Genomic DNA, 13,225 nt, shown 5'->3' on the forward strand with positions numbered 1-13,225 from the left:
GAAGAAATGTCTTCAAAGACCATACAGGGCTGTAAAAATCATGACTATTTTGTTTTACCAAAATGTGCTCTGCAACTTCTCAGGAAATACCATATATTCCTGTTTACTTTCTTGCATAGAACCATAGAACATTGGAGCTGGAAAGTGTTTGAGCTGAAAGAAATCTTAGATATCTAGGATGATGCAATCACCTTAGTTATACATCAGAACTTGGGGCTCCCTTCTCTCACCTCTTGAGAGAAGGGAGTAGTCCCTGAAGCTGGAGTAAAACAATCAAATGCAGAGGAACCTTCTGAGTGGAACAGGTGCTTTGACTGAAGGACATGCCAACTCAAGCTGACTTCACAGGAAGAGAGCCAGGGTCACAGATACCCTCTACTTCACTCTCTCTTCTCTCACTCCAGTTTCTGCTGGGGACCCAAGGACAAGGGAGCCCACTGACATTATCTAACAGAGGGGAGGGTGGAGAAAATTGGAGACTGGGTATAGATGTCCAGCACAGAAACTGTGCCTGCCTAATTCACCTGTATGCCCAGTGCCAAGTGCAGAACCTATGTTTTACAAAATAATGAATAATAAATAAAATGAATTTGTTTCCTAGTATGTGTTTTATTCACCTTCCTTCTTTGATTCTCATTACTTTTAAGTGGGTGCTATGGAGATCTGCCTAATTCAGATTAGTCTGAGTACCTTTATGTGTATGGGCCTTCCAGGCATCCCTCTGCTTGGGGAGCAAGAACTGGATGGGCAGTGACAATACATCACGGAAAAAAAAAATAGAAAAAATCTCTCCTCTTTATAAAACAGTAGCTGGCTTTTAACTCTTCTAGTATGTGGAGTGAACTGCCTGCTGGATACAAAGTCAGGATGTACAAGCTTTGTGCTGAGAAGGAGGAAAAGGCCTGACCCTATCACTCTACTCACACCTCCCCACCAGCCGTGAGTCCACGGTGACAGCTGGAGCATGTGCCTGGGACTCTGGTATGAATCAGGATGTTCAAGATGGCAGAACTGCTTACCTCTGGATTATGCGATGATAGAAATACACTCTTCTCTTATTTAAGCCACCATTTGTTTCTTTGTAACAGCAGTACAGCCTGGGTGCTAACTAAGGGGAAGAGCTTCAAGTGTTGAGGAGACCATCAGAATCCCAGTACTGTACTTTCAGAGTTTGACAGTCTTTGGAAGAGGGATTCAAAGTGCAATAAAAGTGGTGTCACTGAGAGTCACAGTATGAAACTACAAAGATGTAAATTAACATTTATTGTTCTGGGGTCTCTGGATCTGGAGGAAGCAGTTCCTAGTGAAGGTGGCTTGTGCATTCTCCACGGGACAGCACTGGCACCCAGCTATCATCGGAACAGTTGGGGTGTAACCTTGGTGACCCAGCATCAGGAACCAGGGGGAAATGTAGAAGAAACAGGTGGCAGATGGTGGGATATTTGGAGATGGTTTATTTTGAGTAGGAGGGTGTGGCTTGGATGTTCACTGAATAGATTTTGAGAAAAAAAAATACTATATTACTGATCTTATGACTACTTAAGAGTGATGGTCCTGAGAATATCTATTACTTTGCCTAGTTATGATAGAAGAGATTTAGGTCGAAATCAAATTGCCATGTTTTGGTATGACAAAGCTGATACAAGGGAGGAAAGAAGAAGCCCTAGTGCCCAGAGAGGCCTCATCAGTCACTGGGGAAAACAGACTGTGTCACTAGGAACTCCATTTGCTCAGTGTCTCAGATTGGATCAGCTCTCGGGTCCTAATCAAGATAATAGAGCTCTCGGAGGTGGATATGTAAATCGGAATTTGAATTATTCATTTATAAAGTAGTTATTTCTTTCCAGTTTCTGGATTTTATAAAACTATCATCTATGCTCCCTATTCCTGGTATTAAAGTACAAAAGAAGTTGAGTTACTATATTTCTGTAATTTTTAAATATTACTGATAATTAGATTACATCATGGATTAATTACCACTTTTTTTTAGAGAACCATTTTTTAAAAAAAGACCAGTACTGTATTAAATATGCTCTTTACAAGATACTTCTGAATGTTATAAACAAAGAAGTATAAAAATATATGCATCACTTCTTAGAAATGACAAAATACTATAATGATCCAGAGGTTCCTTGATGAGCACAGATTCAAAGGATAGACCATAGACATCCAGACTGGTGGTTCCTAAACCAAAGAACCTCTGGTGGCATTTGAAAAGGGGAGTGAGAGGCCTGCTGTCCTTGAATAGCAAGTAAGGCTTTCCAGGAGGAAGTGGGATGCATAATACTGAAAACAGCAACAACAACAACATATTCAATTTGTAATTATTTAAATTTGATTCTATATATATATATATATATATATATATATATATATATATATAATTTAGTTTTAATTTCAAGTTACCCTAAAGGAAAGGGAAGTTTTAATATTTTAAAAAAAGAAATATTCATTAATTCAATAAATATTTGAGTACCTGTCACATGTCAGGCACCATGATAGATGCCAAGGACACGATGATAAACTAGACAGCCTCTTCTTGGATGGAACTGACAGCTTAGTAATAAAAACTGAGATACTCTGGTCCAGACCCTCGGGCAGCTCAAAGAACAGTGACACCACCAAGTCAGAGAACATTCTGGTGGCCCTGTCATATTCTCTGCTCAGAACAGTGTGGGACTATCATTGACAAGGTCTCACTTTCTAGGCTCCATGGGCACCATTTTCTTGGTGCCCGCACATTCTCTCTTTAAAAACAAATAAAAATAATAGCGTTGATTAGGCTTCAGGTTTTTTCTTTTTTCTTTTTTTTTTACCCATGAATGCAGTTATTCATTTTCCTGTCCCTGATCTTTTGCTTGCAGAACATAATGTTTTACAAAGTGTTTTCTAGAGATAACAGATCAAGAACTGATTTATTGGCGTAACCTTCAGAGAGAAGCCTTATTTCTAAGCTCTGGTGAACATCTCAATGTCACCTCAACTTCAAGGACAGAATATGCCAATCACCATCAACTACCCCATTTATTGAGCCTTCAGAATGTGGCCAGCACTATGTTAGACAGGCAGGGTACAAAGATCAAAAGGATATGGTTCTTGGTCTCCAACAGTTCAAGGCTAAGGTATGTATGCATAAAATGATAACCATTCTAATGAGCTTATATGCCAAATCGGGGCATAGACAGGAAGCACTAAAGAATTCTGTGGAGGAGACCTGTAGTCTCCAGGATTTCAGCAAAGATATGCTCCTGGTTCTTTTCATTTAACTCCTTAATGTTCTTTCTTTCTCCTACAAGTTAAAAATCTATCCAGTCTTACAGATTTGGACCAGACCCAGGCTTACAGCTTCACCTTAAACTTTTTGCCACTATTCAATGAATTCTTTTAGCTTGAGGTACATTTGATCTCTACCCAAACTGGCTCTCAGTGAAGTAAAGAGGCGGTTCTTGAATATACTGTGCTAGGCACAACGTGAGAATATTGTAATATAAGGCATCTCTTCCTTCTGGAGAGTTTACAGTCTGACTTAAGGTGTTGAGATAGGAATCCTAAAGCCAACATATAGAATAATAGAAAATCTAGAGTTAAATACTAAGCTTTGGAATGCAATTAAGGAAACTCTTCCAACCTTGTTATTGATAGGTAGGTTTTCTCTTACCTGAAAAAAGCAAATGTTTTCCATCACCAGTGGAGTGAAAGACAGTTCACAATTCCAATGAGACTCTGAATAAAGTGAGTCTGGGCAAGGGAGGAAGGGTTGGTTTAGTGATTATTGCTGATGGGTCATGGCAGCTGAGGACTTGAAAGTAGCTGTCTCAGTATTCAGGCCAGGCGCTGCTGTCCTGTGGTCCAGATAATGCAGGCCATCCAGGTGAGTCCTTCCCATCACGTACTTAGAGCTCAGGTGGGCTGTCCACTCAGGTTGGTCAGGAGAGCAAGGGCTGAAGCAAAAGGAAGTAAAGGTGGAATCACCACTTATTTGCACAAACTAAGTTCTAGACAGTATATGTATATGTACGTACACATGTAGTAGTGTTTTACTTACAATATCTCATCTTATTTTTATAAACATATATTTTTATCCCCAGGGGTACAGGTCTGTGCATCTTATTTTTATAAGAGATGATACATATTGCCATTTCCCTTTTATGGGGGGGTGGAGTAAAGCTCATGGAGTTTGAGCGACTTGTCCACAGTCCTATGCCTAGTTACTAGCAGCTGAGAGCCAAACACTGACCTCACTTTCTGACTCCAAGGCCTGCGCTCTTCTAGTCTTCACTCAGGGTGGATGCCGAAGGTATAAAGGCCTCTCAGGCAGCAACTACATAGGCGATGTCCCCTCAGCAGGGGAGTGGTCTAGCCTTCCTCAGTGCAGAAAAGTAAAGGAGGTTAACCATATCTTTGGTTGCTTCTCTCTGGCCTACCCTCTGTTATTTAGCTACAGGTTTCCACTGGCAGAGGGTATCACCCACATGGACTAGATCTGCAAGGAGAAGTTATTAGGTCACCTGCAGGGAAAGCAGTGAGGCAGCAGAATCTCACATCCCCTTCTATGCTATATGCATGCAGTAAACAGCGAGCTGGGAAAAAAACCTCAACATGCCCAGATGAGGAAACAGCTGGAGTTCCTCAAGGCATTCCAGTGGAAACCCCACGAAACTGCAAAAATTCTATTTAATCTTCACTGTCACCTCTTGCTCCCTGCCAGTAACTCTTGAAGAATAATGACATGAAAGATATTTCTTGTTTTTCTCGCTTTTTACTAACACTCCCCAGTGAAAGCTTTTCCTGCCCTTCCACTTCTTCCTGATGCAGGGTGGAGGCAGAGATGTGCAGTAAAATAAACACAGATAAAGGAATCAGGAGGCCTGGATTCTAGTCCTTGCTTGCTGGTAATAGTTGTACAGTTTCGGCAACTATTGATTCTCTGACCTCCATTACCTCACTGTCCAATGAGAACATTTTTGTATGAGAACCAGCATCAATATCTAACAGAATAGAAATTGAAATTGAGTTTAGGTGACCTCGTGCAATAGGAAAGATGCCCAGATAACAGTGATTGGAACATGGCTGAATGACTTACACAGAAGTGCCAAAAGCAGAAGAGAGTGGTAGAGTCATTTCTTTCCTTCTTCAGGGCACACCCAGTAATTATTTTGCTGATTGTTCCCTATTCTTTGCATGATTTGACACCAGTTACCTCGTTATTAAGGAATAAAGCTGAAAGGATGTTAGGAAGAGGAAGGCAAGCACTTCGAGGAGACGGCAAGGAACTCTTTTATTCTGGACATTTTATAGAAGTTAAAAAAAAAACAAGCAGATAATGTAGAACTTCAATAAAATAGGAGAATATGAACAGACATTTCTCAAAAGAAGATAAACAAATGGCTAACAAACATGAAAAAATAGTCCTCATTCATATGCAAATTGAAACTACAATGACATCACTCCACACCCACTTAGATGACTATAAAAAGTGGAAAAGAGCAAATGTTGGTGAAGATGTGGAGGAATTGGAATCTTCATAAATTGCTGATGGAGGGCGCCTGGGTGGCTCAGTGCGTTAAGCCGCTGCCTTCGGCTCAGGTCATGATCTCAGAGTCCTGAGATCGAGTCCCGCATCGGGCTCTCTGCTCAGCAGGGAGCCTGCTTCTCTCTCTCTCTCTGCCTGCCTCTCCTTCTACTTGTGATTTCTCTCTGTCAAATAAATAAATAAAATCTTTAAAAAAAAATAAATAAATTGCTGATGGAAATGCAGAAATGGCTCAATCACTGTGAAAATTAGTTTGGCAATTTCTCAAGAAGTTAAATATAGAGTTGTCATAAGATCCAGAAATTCCACTGCTAGGTATAGACCCATAGAACAGAAAACAGAGACTCAAACAAGTACATGTACATAAATGTTCACAGCAGCACTACTCGTAATAGCTAAAAAGTAGAAATAATCTACACGTTCAGCAATGAATGGGTGGATGAACAAATTATTGTTCATGCATATAATGAAACATTACTTAGCCACAAAGGGAATGAAGAGTTGATCCATGCTACAATGAAGGTGAACCTGGAAAACATGCTAAGTGTAAGATGCCAGACAGAAAAGATTACAAATTTTATGTTTCCATTTGTGGGAAATATTCAGAAAAGGTAACTACATTAACACAGAAAGTGGATTGGTAGCTGCCAAGGACTGGAGGGAGGGAGGATCTGAGAGTAACAGCTTAATGGATACAAGGCTTTATTTTGGGAGTAGTTAAAATGTTTTGAAACTAAGTAGATGTGGTGTATGTACAACACTGCCGAATGTACTAAATGCTGCTGAATTGTTCACCTAAAGATGATGAATTTTATGTTATATGAATTTCACTCTCCCCCCCAAAAAGGTAAGAAATGAACATGTCTTCACAAAGAAAGTTCTTTATTATAGAAAATCTACCCTGATATAATCCCATATGCTTTAAAATCCTTTCCACAAAAAATTTCAGGAACTCAAACGAAGTTGAAACTCTTAAATTGAAGTTAGCACCACTCCATATATCCGAGATAATCTCAGAATAGATCAGGAACATGCTGATTCTCTGACAGGTACATACCTGCTCATCATACACCTCTGTCATTTTCAACACCTATTTTAGTAAACAAGCCTGCAGCTTTTCAAATCTATCACTCCCAGTGATCTGTCCTCAGGTCTTTTTTGTTTCTTTAAGCTTTTTCCTTTAGGATTGCATTTTTTGTTCCATTTTGTTCGTTTTTTCCTTCTGTGCAAAGTTGTGTTTTGCACAATGACTGGAGCAAAAACAACAACAAAACAAAACAAAACAAAAAACCCACCTCTGATGGTGAGCTAGGAAATACCTTGGGTGGTGAGGACTGAGTGTAAAGGAAGGGAATAGTGCCCAACACTTGACACTGAATAAGACCATAACTCATGTGATCCTGTGCACACAAAACTCTGCTAAGCCCCATCTATTCTGATTTACTTCATCTATGAGTTCCCTATTTTTATTAAATATGACAGTGAATTTTCAACATGACTTAAAAATTCAGTAGAAAGATCTTGCTATGTTATCCAAAATTGGACCATCTCAGCTTGGGAACAGTCTGTCCAAAGTGCAGCCAGTTTGGTCACACACTCTGTTTACCCCCTCACTCTGACCTCTTTGTGTGTCTGAAGAGGCACTTTCTTCCGTGGCGTTTTCACTGACCACATCAACTGACCCCCAGCAGTGTGCAGCATTTAGAAATGTTTTTTCTCTCTCAAGTCAAGTTTCCATTTTCTTGTTAAGTGCAATAAACCAGCCCAGAAAATTCTTCCATCAAGCCCTGTCTTTGATTCTCTGGGGTTTCAGTGCAGTACATTGTGTTGCTTATGACATCATGGTCTCCATGGCAACATCCCGATGAGACTTTTCATGGTCAAAAGAAAAATAAATGCAAAGAAATTTCTGTTCAATCTTAATAGCCTTAGTTATTCATTACTGAGAGCAAAGGGAGTAGGAAGAATTGGATTGTATTACTTGAGGCTAACCACAGACATCTGAAGCCAAACATTTACAACTCCCAATCAGTAATCTTCCCTGTTTCTTTCTTCCCCATTTGTTTCTTACCCTTTCCATAAAGTGTATGGTAATGGAACTCTCTGAGGCATTCTGGGTACTGAGAAGTGAAAGAGAGCCTGACTGAGAATGTAGAAGAGGCCCCAGCATGCAAGAACTGGAGATTAAGACCCCTGCCCCTCATGGTAAACATGTTTCTGACTAACTTGTGCTATCTTCAGCTAGTCAGTCAAATTCTCTGTGCCAGTTTTCTACGGCACTGAAAGGAAGGCAGTGTTTGTTTCACCACTTTCAGAATGTACATTGTGAGGAAAAAATATCTGATTTCTTAATATCTCAGATTATGCATTTTTAGAAGCCAACTGGCAAAAAATATGATATAGTCCTTCATAATCGATTGTGCAATACATTTCAGTTATGATGGTTGCTACACTTATAATACTTTACAAAAGAAGATGCTTCTTGCCAAAGAGGGGACTTGGACAGCCATATTTAATGCTATGTAACCCTGCCCTTGCCGTAGCTAGGTATAACAAATCCACAATATGGCCTAATGAGAAGAGGAGATGGACAAACCAGATTCTCTTCATCTGGAATTTGCCTTGGAAGCTTACTAGAATTAGGACCCAAAACTGAGGATTTGGGGAAAAAATGGGGAGAAAATGGTCATGAGGAAGGGTCAGGGCCAAAGGAGACTATGGAGGTTGTAAGCAGCATTGGAAGAATCAAGATATTGGCAAAGTCAATTTTGTAAGGAAGCACACACTATGAGCTCAGTAAAAACTATAGGGAAAGGATGAAAAGGTTAAATTAGTTGGTAGCAAGAGAAAAGTGGTGTATGTTGCAGAGGGAAATAGAAACCAGGAGATACCACTTATTCAGCAAACCTTAGCTGAATGTCTATTGCACAATGCTGAATATTAGTAACAACACGGAGACAGTTCTGACTTCATGGAGCCAACAACTGAACCAACTATTATTTTTTAAAAGATGTTAGAGAATATATGGGAGACAGTAGGAGCACTAAGTCAGTCTGGGCAGTTTAAGAAAGACTTCCCAGAGAAACTGGCAATCTTGGAATCTTAAGTGTGACCTATGGTTAAGTAGAGATAACTCTGGTAAGAAGAGAGAGATAGTGAAAGAATATTTCAAACTATTGAGAAAATATATGAAAGGGCTTGGTAGTGAGACATCAGCAGTTTTCCAGGACCAAGACACATGTATTTCTATAATTAATTACATTCTCTTAATCTTTGCTTTGAGCAAAACTTTGTTCCTCTTGATCTGTAGGGGGTAACAAAAGCAAAAGGCTACAAGACTTAAGAGAGTTCACATGAAGCTGAGGTGTGTAGGGACATATAAGACATGGTCCTGCTTTCAAGAAGCTTTGGGCAGATGAGCTATCAGGAACAAATAAATAAGGGAACTAGTAATGACATGTGCTACATTCTAAATGCCAAGTTAGAAGTATAGACAGAAAATGGTATATTAATTCAAAGGTGGCGAATCATAATTTTTAAATTATTAAATACAAACTTCTCTTAAAAACAGATATTTTCTTTGTGGTTACCATGGGATTTCAATAAAACATCTTGTAACAGTCTATTTTAAGCTGAAAACTTCAATTGCATATAATAATGTCCCACTTTTACTTCTCTCCACTCTCTGTGTTATTAATGTCACAACTGACATCTTTTCATATTGTGTACCCATTAGCATATTTTAATACTTACAGTTAGTTTAAATAATTTTCTTCTAACTTTTATACTAGAATGTAAAGTGATTCATAGACTGCATTACAGTATTAACAGTAATCTATATTTGTATATATATTTAACTTTACCAGTGAGTTTTATATTTTCATATGCTTCGTATTTCTGTTTAGCACCCTTTTGTTTCAACTTGAGAACTTTTTTTAGCATTTCTTGAGGCAAATCTGGTGGTGATAACTCCCTCAACTTTTGTTTGTCTGGGAAAGTCACTTTTGAAGGAGAGTTTTGCTGGGTATAGTATTATTGGTGGTAGTTTTTTTTTTTTGTTTGTTTGTTTGTTTTCCTGACAGCACTTTAAATATATGATATCACTCCCACTGACCTGCGAGGTTTCTGCTGAGAAATGTGCTAATAGACTTATGGGAGTTCTGAAAAGGAAATTAGTAAAACTATCCCATTTATAATAGCATAAAAAGGAAAACATTTAACTAAGGAGATGAAAAACTTGTACACAGAAAACTAAAACATTGATGAAAGAAATTAAAAAAAAAACACAAATGAGGAAACATCCTGTGTTTATAGTTTTGTGACTTAGTGTTGTTAAAATGTCCAAACTACCCAAAGGAGTTGACAGATTCAATGAAATCCCTATCAAAATCGCAAGAGCATGTTTTATAGAAATAGAAAAAAACAATCTTAAAATTTATACAGAACCAAAAAGAACCCTGAATAGTCGAAACACTCTTGAGAAAGAACAGAGCTTAAGGCATTACATTCCTGATTTAAATATATATTACATAGCACCAATAATTAAAGCAGTATAGTATTATCATAAGATAAACAAATAGACCAATAGAATGGAATCCAGAATCCAGAAATAAACCTATGCATATGTGGTTTACTGATTTTCAATATGTTGCTATGAATACACAGTAGAGGAAGGAGAGTCTCTCCAACCAGTGATTTTGGAAACCTATATATCCATATGCAAAAGAATGAAATTGGACCCTCATGCTATACTACACACAAAAATCAACTCAAAATGGATTGAAGACCTGAACTTAAGACCTGAAATTATGAAATGCCTAGATTAAAAACATAAGGGTTGGTGAGGATGTGGAGAAACGGGAACTCTTGTGCATGGTTGTTAGGAATGCAATATGGTGCAGCCTCTGTGCAAAACAGTATGGAGGTTTATCTAGAAATTAAAAATGGAAGTATCAAACAATACCATAATATCCACTTCTGGGTATTTATCCAAAAGAATTGAAATCACGACCTTGAAGAGATCTTTGCTGTCCCTTATTCAATGCAGCACTGTTCATAATAGCCAATAAGTGGAAACAACATTTTAAACATCTATTGGTGGATGAATAGATTAAAAGATGTGTAGGGGCACCTGGGTGGCTCAATGGGTTAAAGCCTCTGCCTTCGGCTCAGGTCATGATCCCAGGGTCCTGGGATCGAGCCCCGCATCAAGCTCTCTGCTCAGCAGGGAGCCTGCTCTGCTCCCCGCCCACCACCTAGCTGTCTACTTGTGATCTCTGTCAAATAAATAAATAAATAACATCTTAAAAAAAAAAAGATGTGGTATACACATGCAATGTCATATTATTCAGCCTTAAAAAAGAAGGAAGTCCTGCCTTATGTGACAAGAGGATGAACCTGAAGAATGTTATGCTCAGTGAAATAAACCAGTCACAGAAGTATGAATATTGCATGATTACATTTATATGATATGAGGTATCCAAAATAGTCAGACTCAAAGGAGCAGAGATTGGAATGGTGGTTGCCAAGGGCTGAGAGGAGGGAATAGTGTGGAATGGCTATTCAACTGGCATATAGTTTCAGTTATCCAAGGTGAATAAATTCTAGAGATCTGTTGTGAAATACTGTGTCTACTACTAACAACACTGTATTGAACACTTAAAATTTTGTTGAAGATAGATTTCACGTTGAGTGCTCTGACTACAATAAAACAAAAAGAAGAAAGGAAGGTGTTCGGCATGTGTCAAAATTTCACTTAAGTGATTAATGGAGGGACCATCAGAATGACAAAGATAGTTCAATGAGGGTATGAGAAACAGACTTATCCGGTCAGTGGAAATAAGAAGAGTGAAATAAGATGACAAAAGTTATGTAAAAAAACATCTGGACCCTAATCAATTGTTAGTCAAAGTGAAATTCCTTAAGAAATTCACATGAGTCTCAGGTCTTAATATGACATTAAAATGTCACACAATCAACTTTTCTCCTTATTTTCAAGTTCTGGATAAATTTTCTTCACTGTTGCCTCTGCCATCACAAATAAACTGAATATTATACTAGATAGCACATGCATGCACATGTCCTCACAAACACACACAAAAACACAGATCTCATGTATTTTTGTGCTAAGATTAATTGTACTTGTTGCTAAGTTAACTGCCTTCTATAGTTTTTAAAGGGTAATTGAAATTAGACATTGGCTTAATATATAGCTACATGTACAGCCATGACTCATACCTTAATGGTACAATAATTTATATTATTATGGCAATTCAGTGGCAGCTATTACATGTAGTCTCAGAAACTATATCTTCACATTGTATAGATTCTGTTCTATATGGCCTGATTCACTTACATCAAGTGCAGCAAGAAGCGTTGTATCATAGCCTTTTTGTTGAATTGTCAGCAAAACTAGAGAGAAATTCGCCTAATTAATTTCTGTCTGGAAGTTACCTAGAACCAGGGTTTAGAGTTTTGGTAGCCTTTACCATTTCAGAGAGTTTTTTTCCTACCAATTTTATTAGCCTATCTATTTTGAGGCTAAGAAACTGAAACTAAGAGTCAGTCTTCACTAGCTTTTACCTGCAGTACTATAAATGCAAATGAATTCCTCCTTCTGCAGGTTTCCCCAATTCAATGAGACTCACGCCTGCCAGGAAGAGATCGTCTTTACTACCAGCCGCAAACCTTAGACGTCCTGAGAGGGCTTTGTAGATATTGATTCCACATAAAAAGTACACCTCTTGCTCCTCAGTGATGGGCCCTTTCATGCGTGATTAAATGGAATTTATTCTCCAACACGACATCACCGGCATGGCTTTGGTTGTACAATAGATCTGTCCAGCTGTATCCCAGCATAAGGACTGATTCTTAGAAATTCTGCATAAATAATTGCAATGTCATTAAAGGTGAAGAGTCTTAGTTCCAATAGTTGTAGTAATAACTGTTCACTACCCTGAGTGTTTTATAAACAAGACAATCACTCTCATGTATTTTCTATAAAATCATCATGGATTATGACAGAGATAAAATCTATGGTATAGTTTTCTCATTTACATATGAATTATAATTAGGAATTACAAAATCTGAACTTAGTAGTGTCTTTTTTTTTGGTCAAAGGTCAGTTGTGATCTTTACAAGCTTAACTAAACATAAACACATTCTTTTAGATTCTAGTAATTGGCTATACCATCATTCTTAGGTCCCCTTGATGACTCATTAGTTTACAACCTATATTTGAATTTCCCAGGGAATATTTTGTCTTAATTTTGAGGGGCCATTTGGAATAAAATACATTCAAAATGTGTTTTCTTTTAGTTTGCACTAGTATAACCTATTAAACTGAGCATTGGAACAGAACAAGAAGAAAGAAAATGGAAAATATTGCAAATTCATCATGAAACAGAGCATTAAAAATACTACCAACAATATTTTAAAACAGATAACCACATGCAGAGTTTCCTCCTTGATTTTATTCAGTCCTACGTAACTTATTTATGGTCTGTTGCATCTTGAGTCAACTACTGTCTACTTTCAGTAGTTCATAAAGTTCAGTAGTTTCATAAAGTTGTCTTCTTCTTCTTTTTTTTTAATTAAAAAATTTCTTTTTTATTATTATGTTCAGTTAGTCAACATATAGTAGTACGTCAGTTTTTGATATAGTGTTCAACTATTCATTAGTTGCGTATAATG

General features: G+C 37.9%; 1 long non-coding RNA gene across 1 annotated transcript; it reads right to left on the reverse strand.

Annotated features, from left to right (window-relative positions):
• Positions 1 to 1,275: 1,275 nt before the first annotated feature.
• Positions 1,276 to 7,323, reverse strand: LOC101685096. The gene is made up of 3 exons (XR_001179790.2): positions 7,154 to 7,323; positions 3,659 to 3,941; positions 1,276 to 1,488 (listed from the first exon to the last, which is right to left on the reverse strand). It is a non-coding gene; the product is annotated as an uncharacterized LOC101685096 (long non-coding RNA).
• Between the last annotated feature and the right edge of the window lie 5,902 nt (positions 7,324 to 13,225).

Source organism: Mustela putorius, unplaced genomic scaffold, assembly GCF_011764305.1.
Source record: "Mustela putorius furo isolate JIRA1106 unplaced genomic scaffold, ASM1176430v1.1 tig00001069_pilon_pilon_pilon, whole genome shotgun sequence".
NCBI classification, from domain to species: Eukaryota; Metazoa; Chordata; class Mammalia; order Carnivora; family Mustelidae; genus Mustela; species Mustela putorius.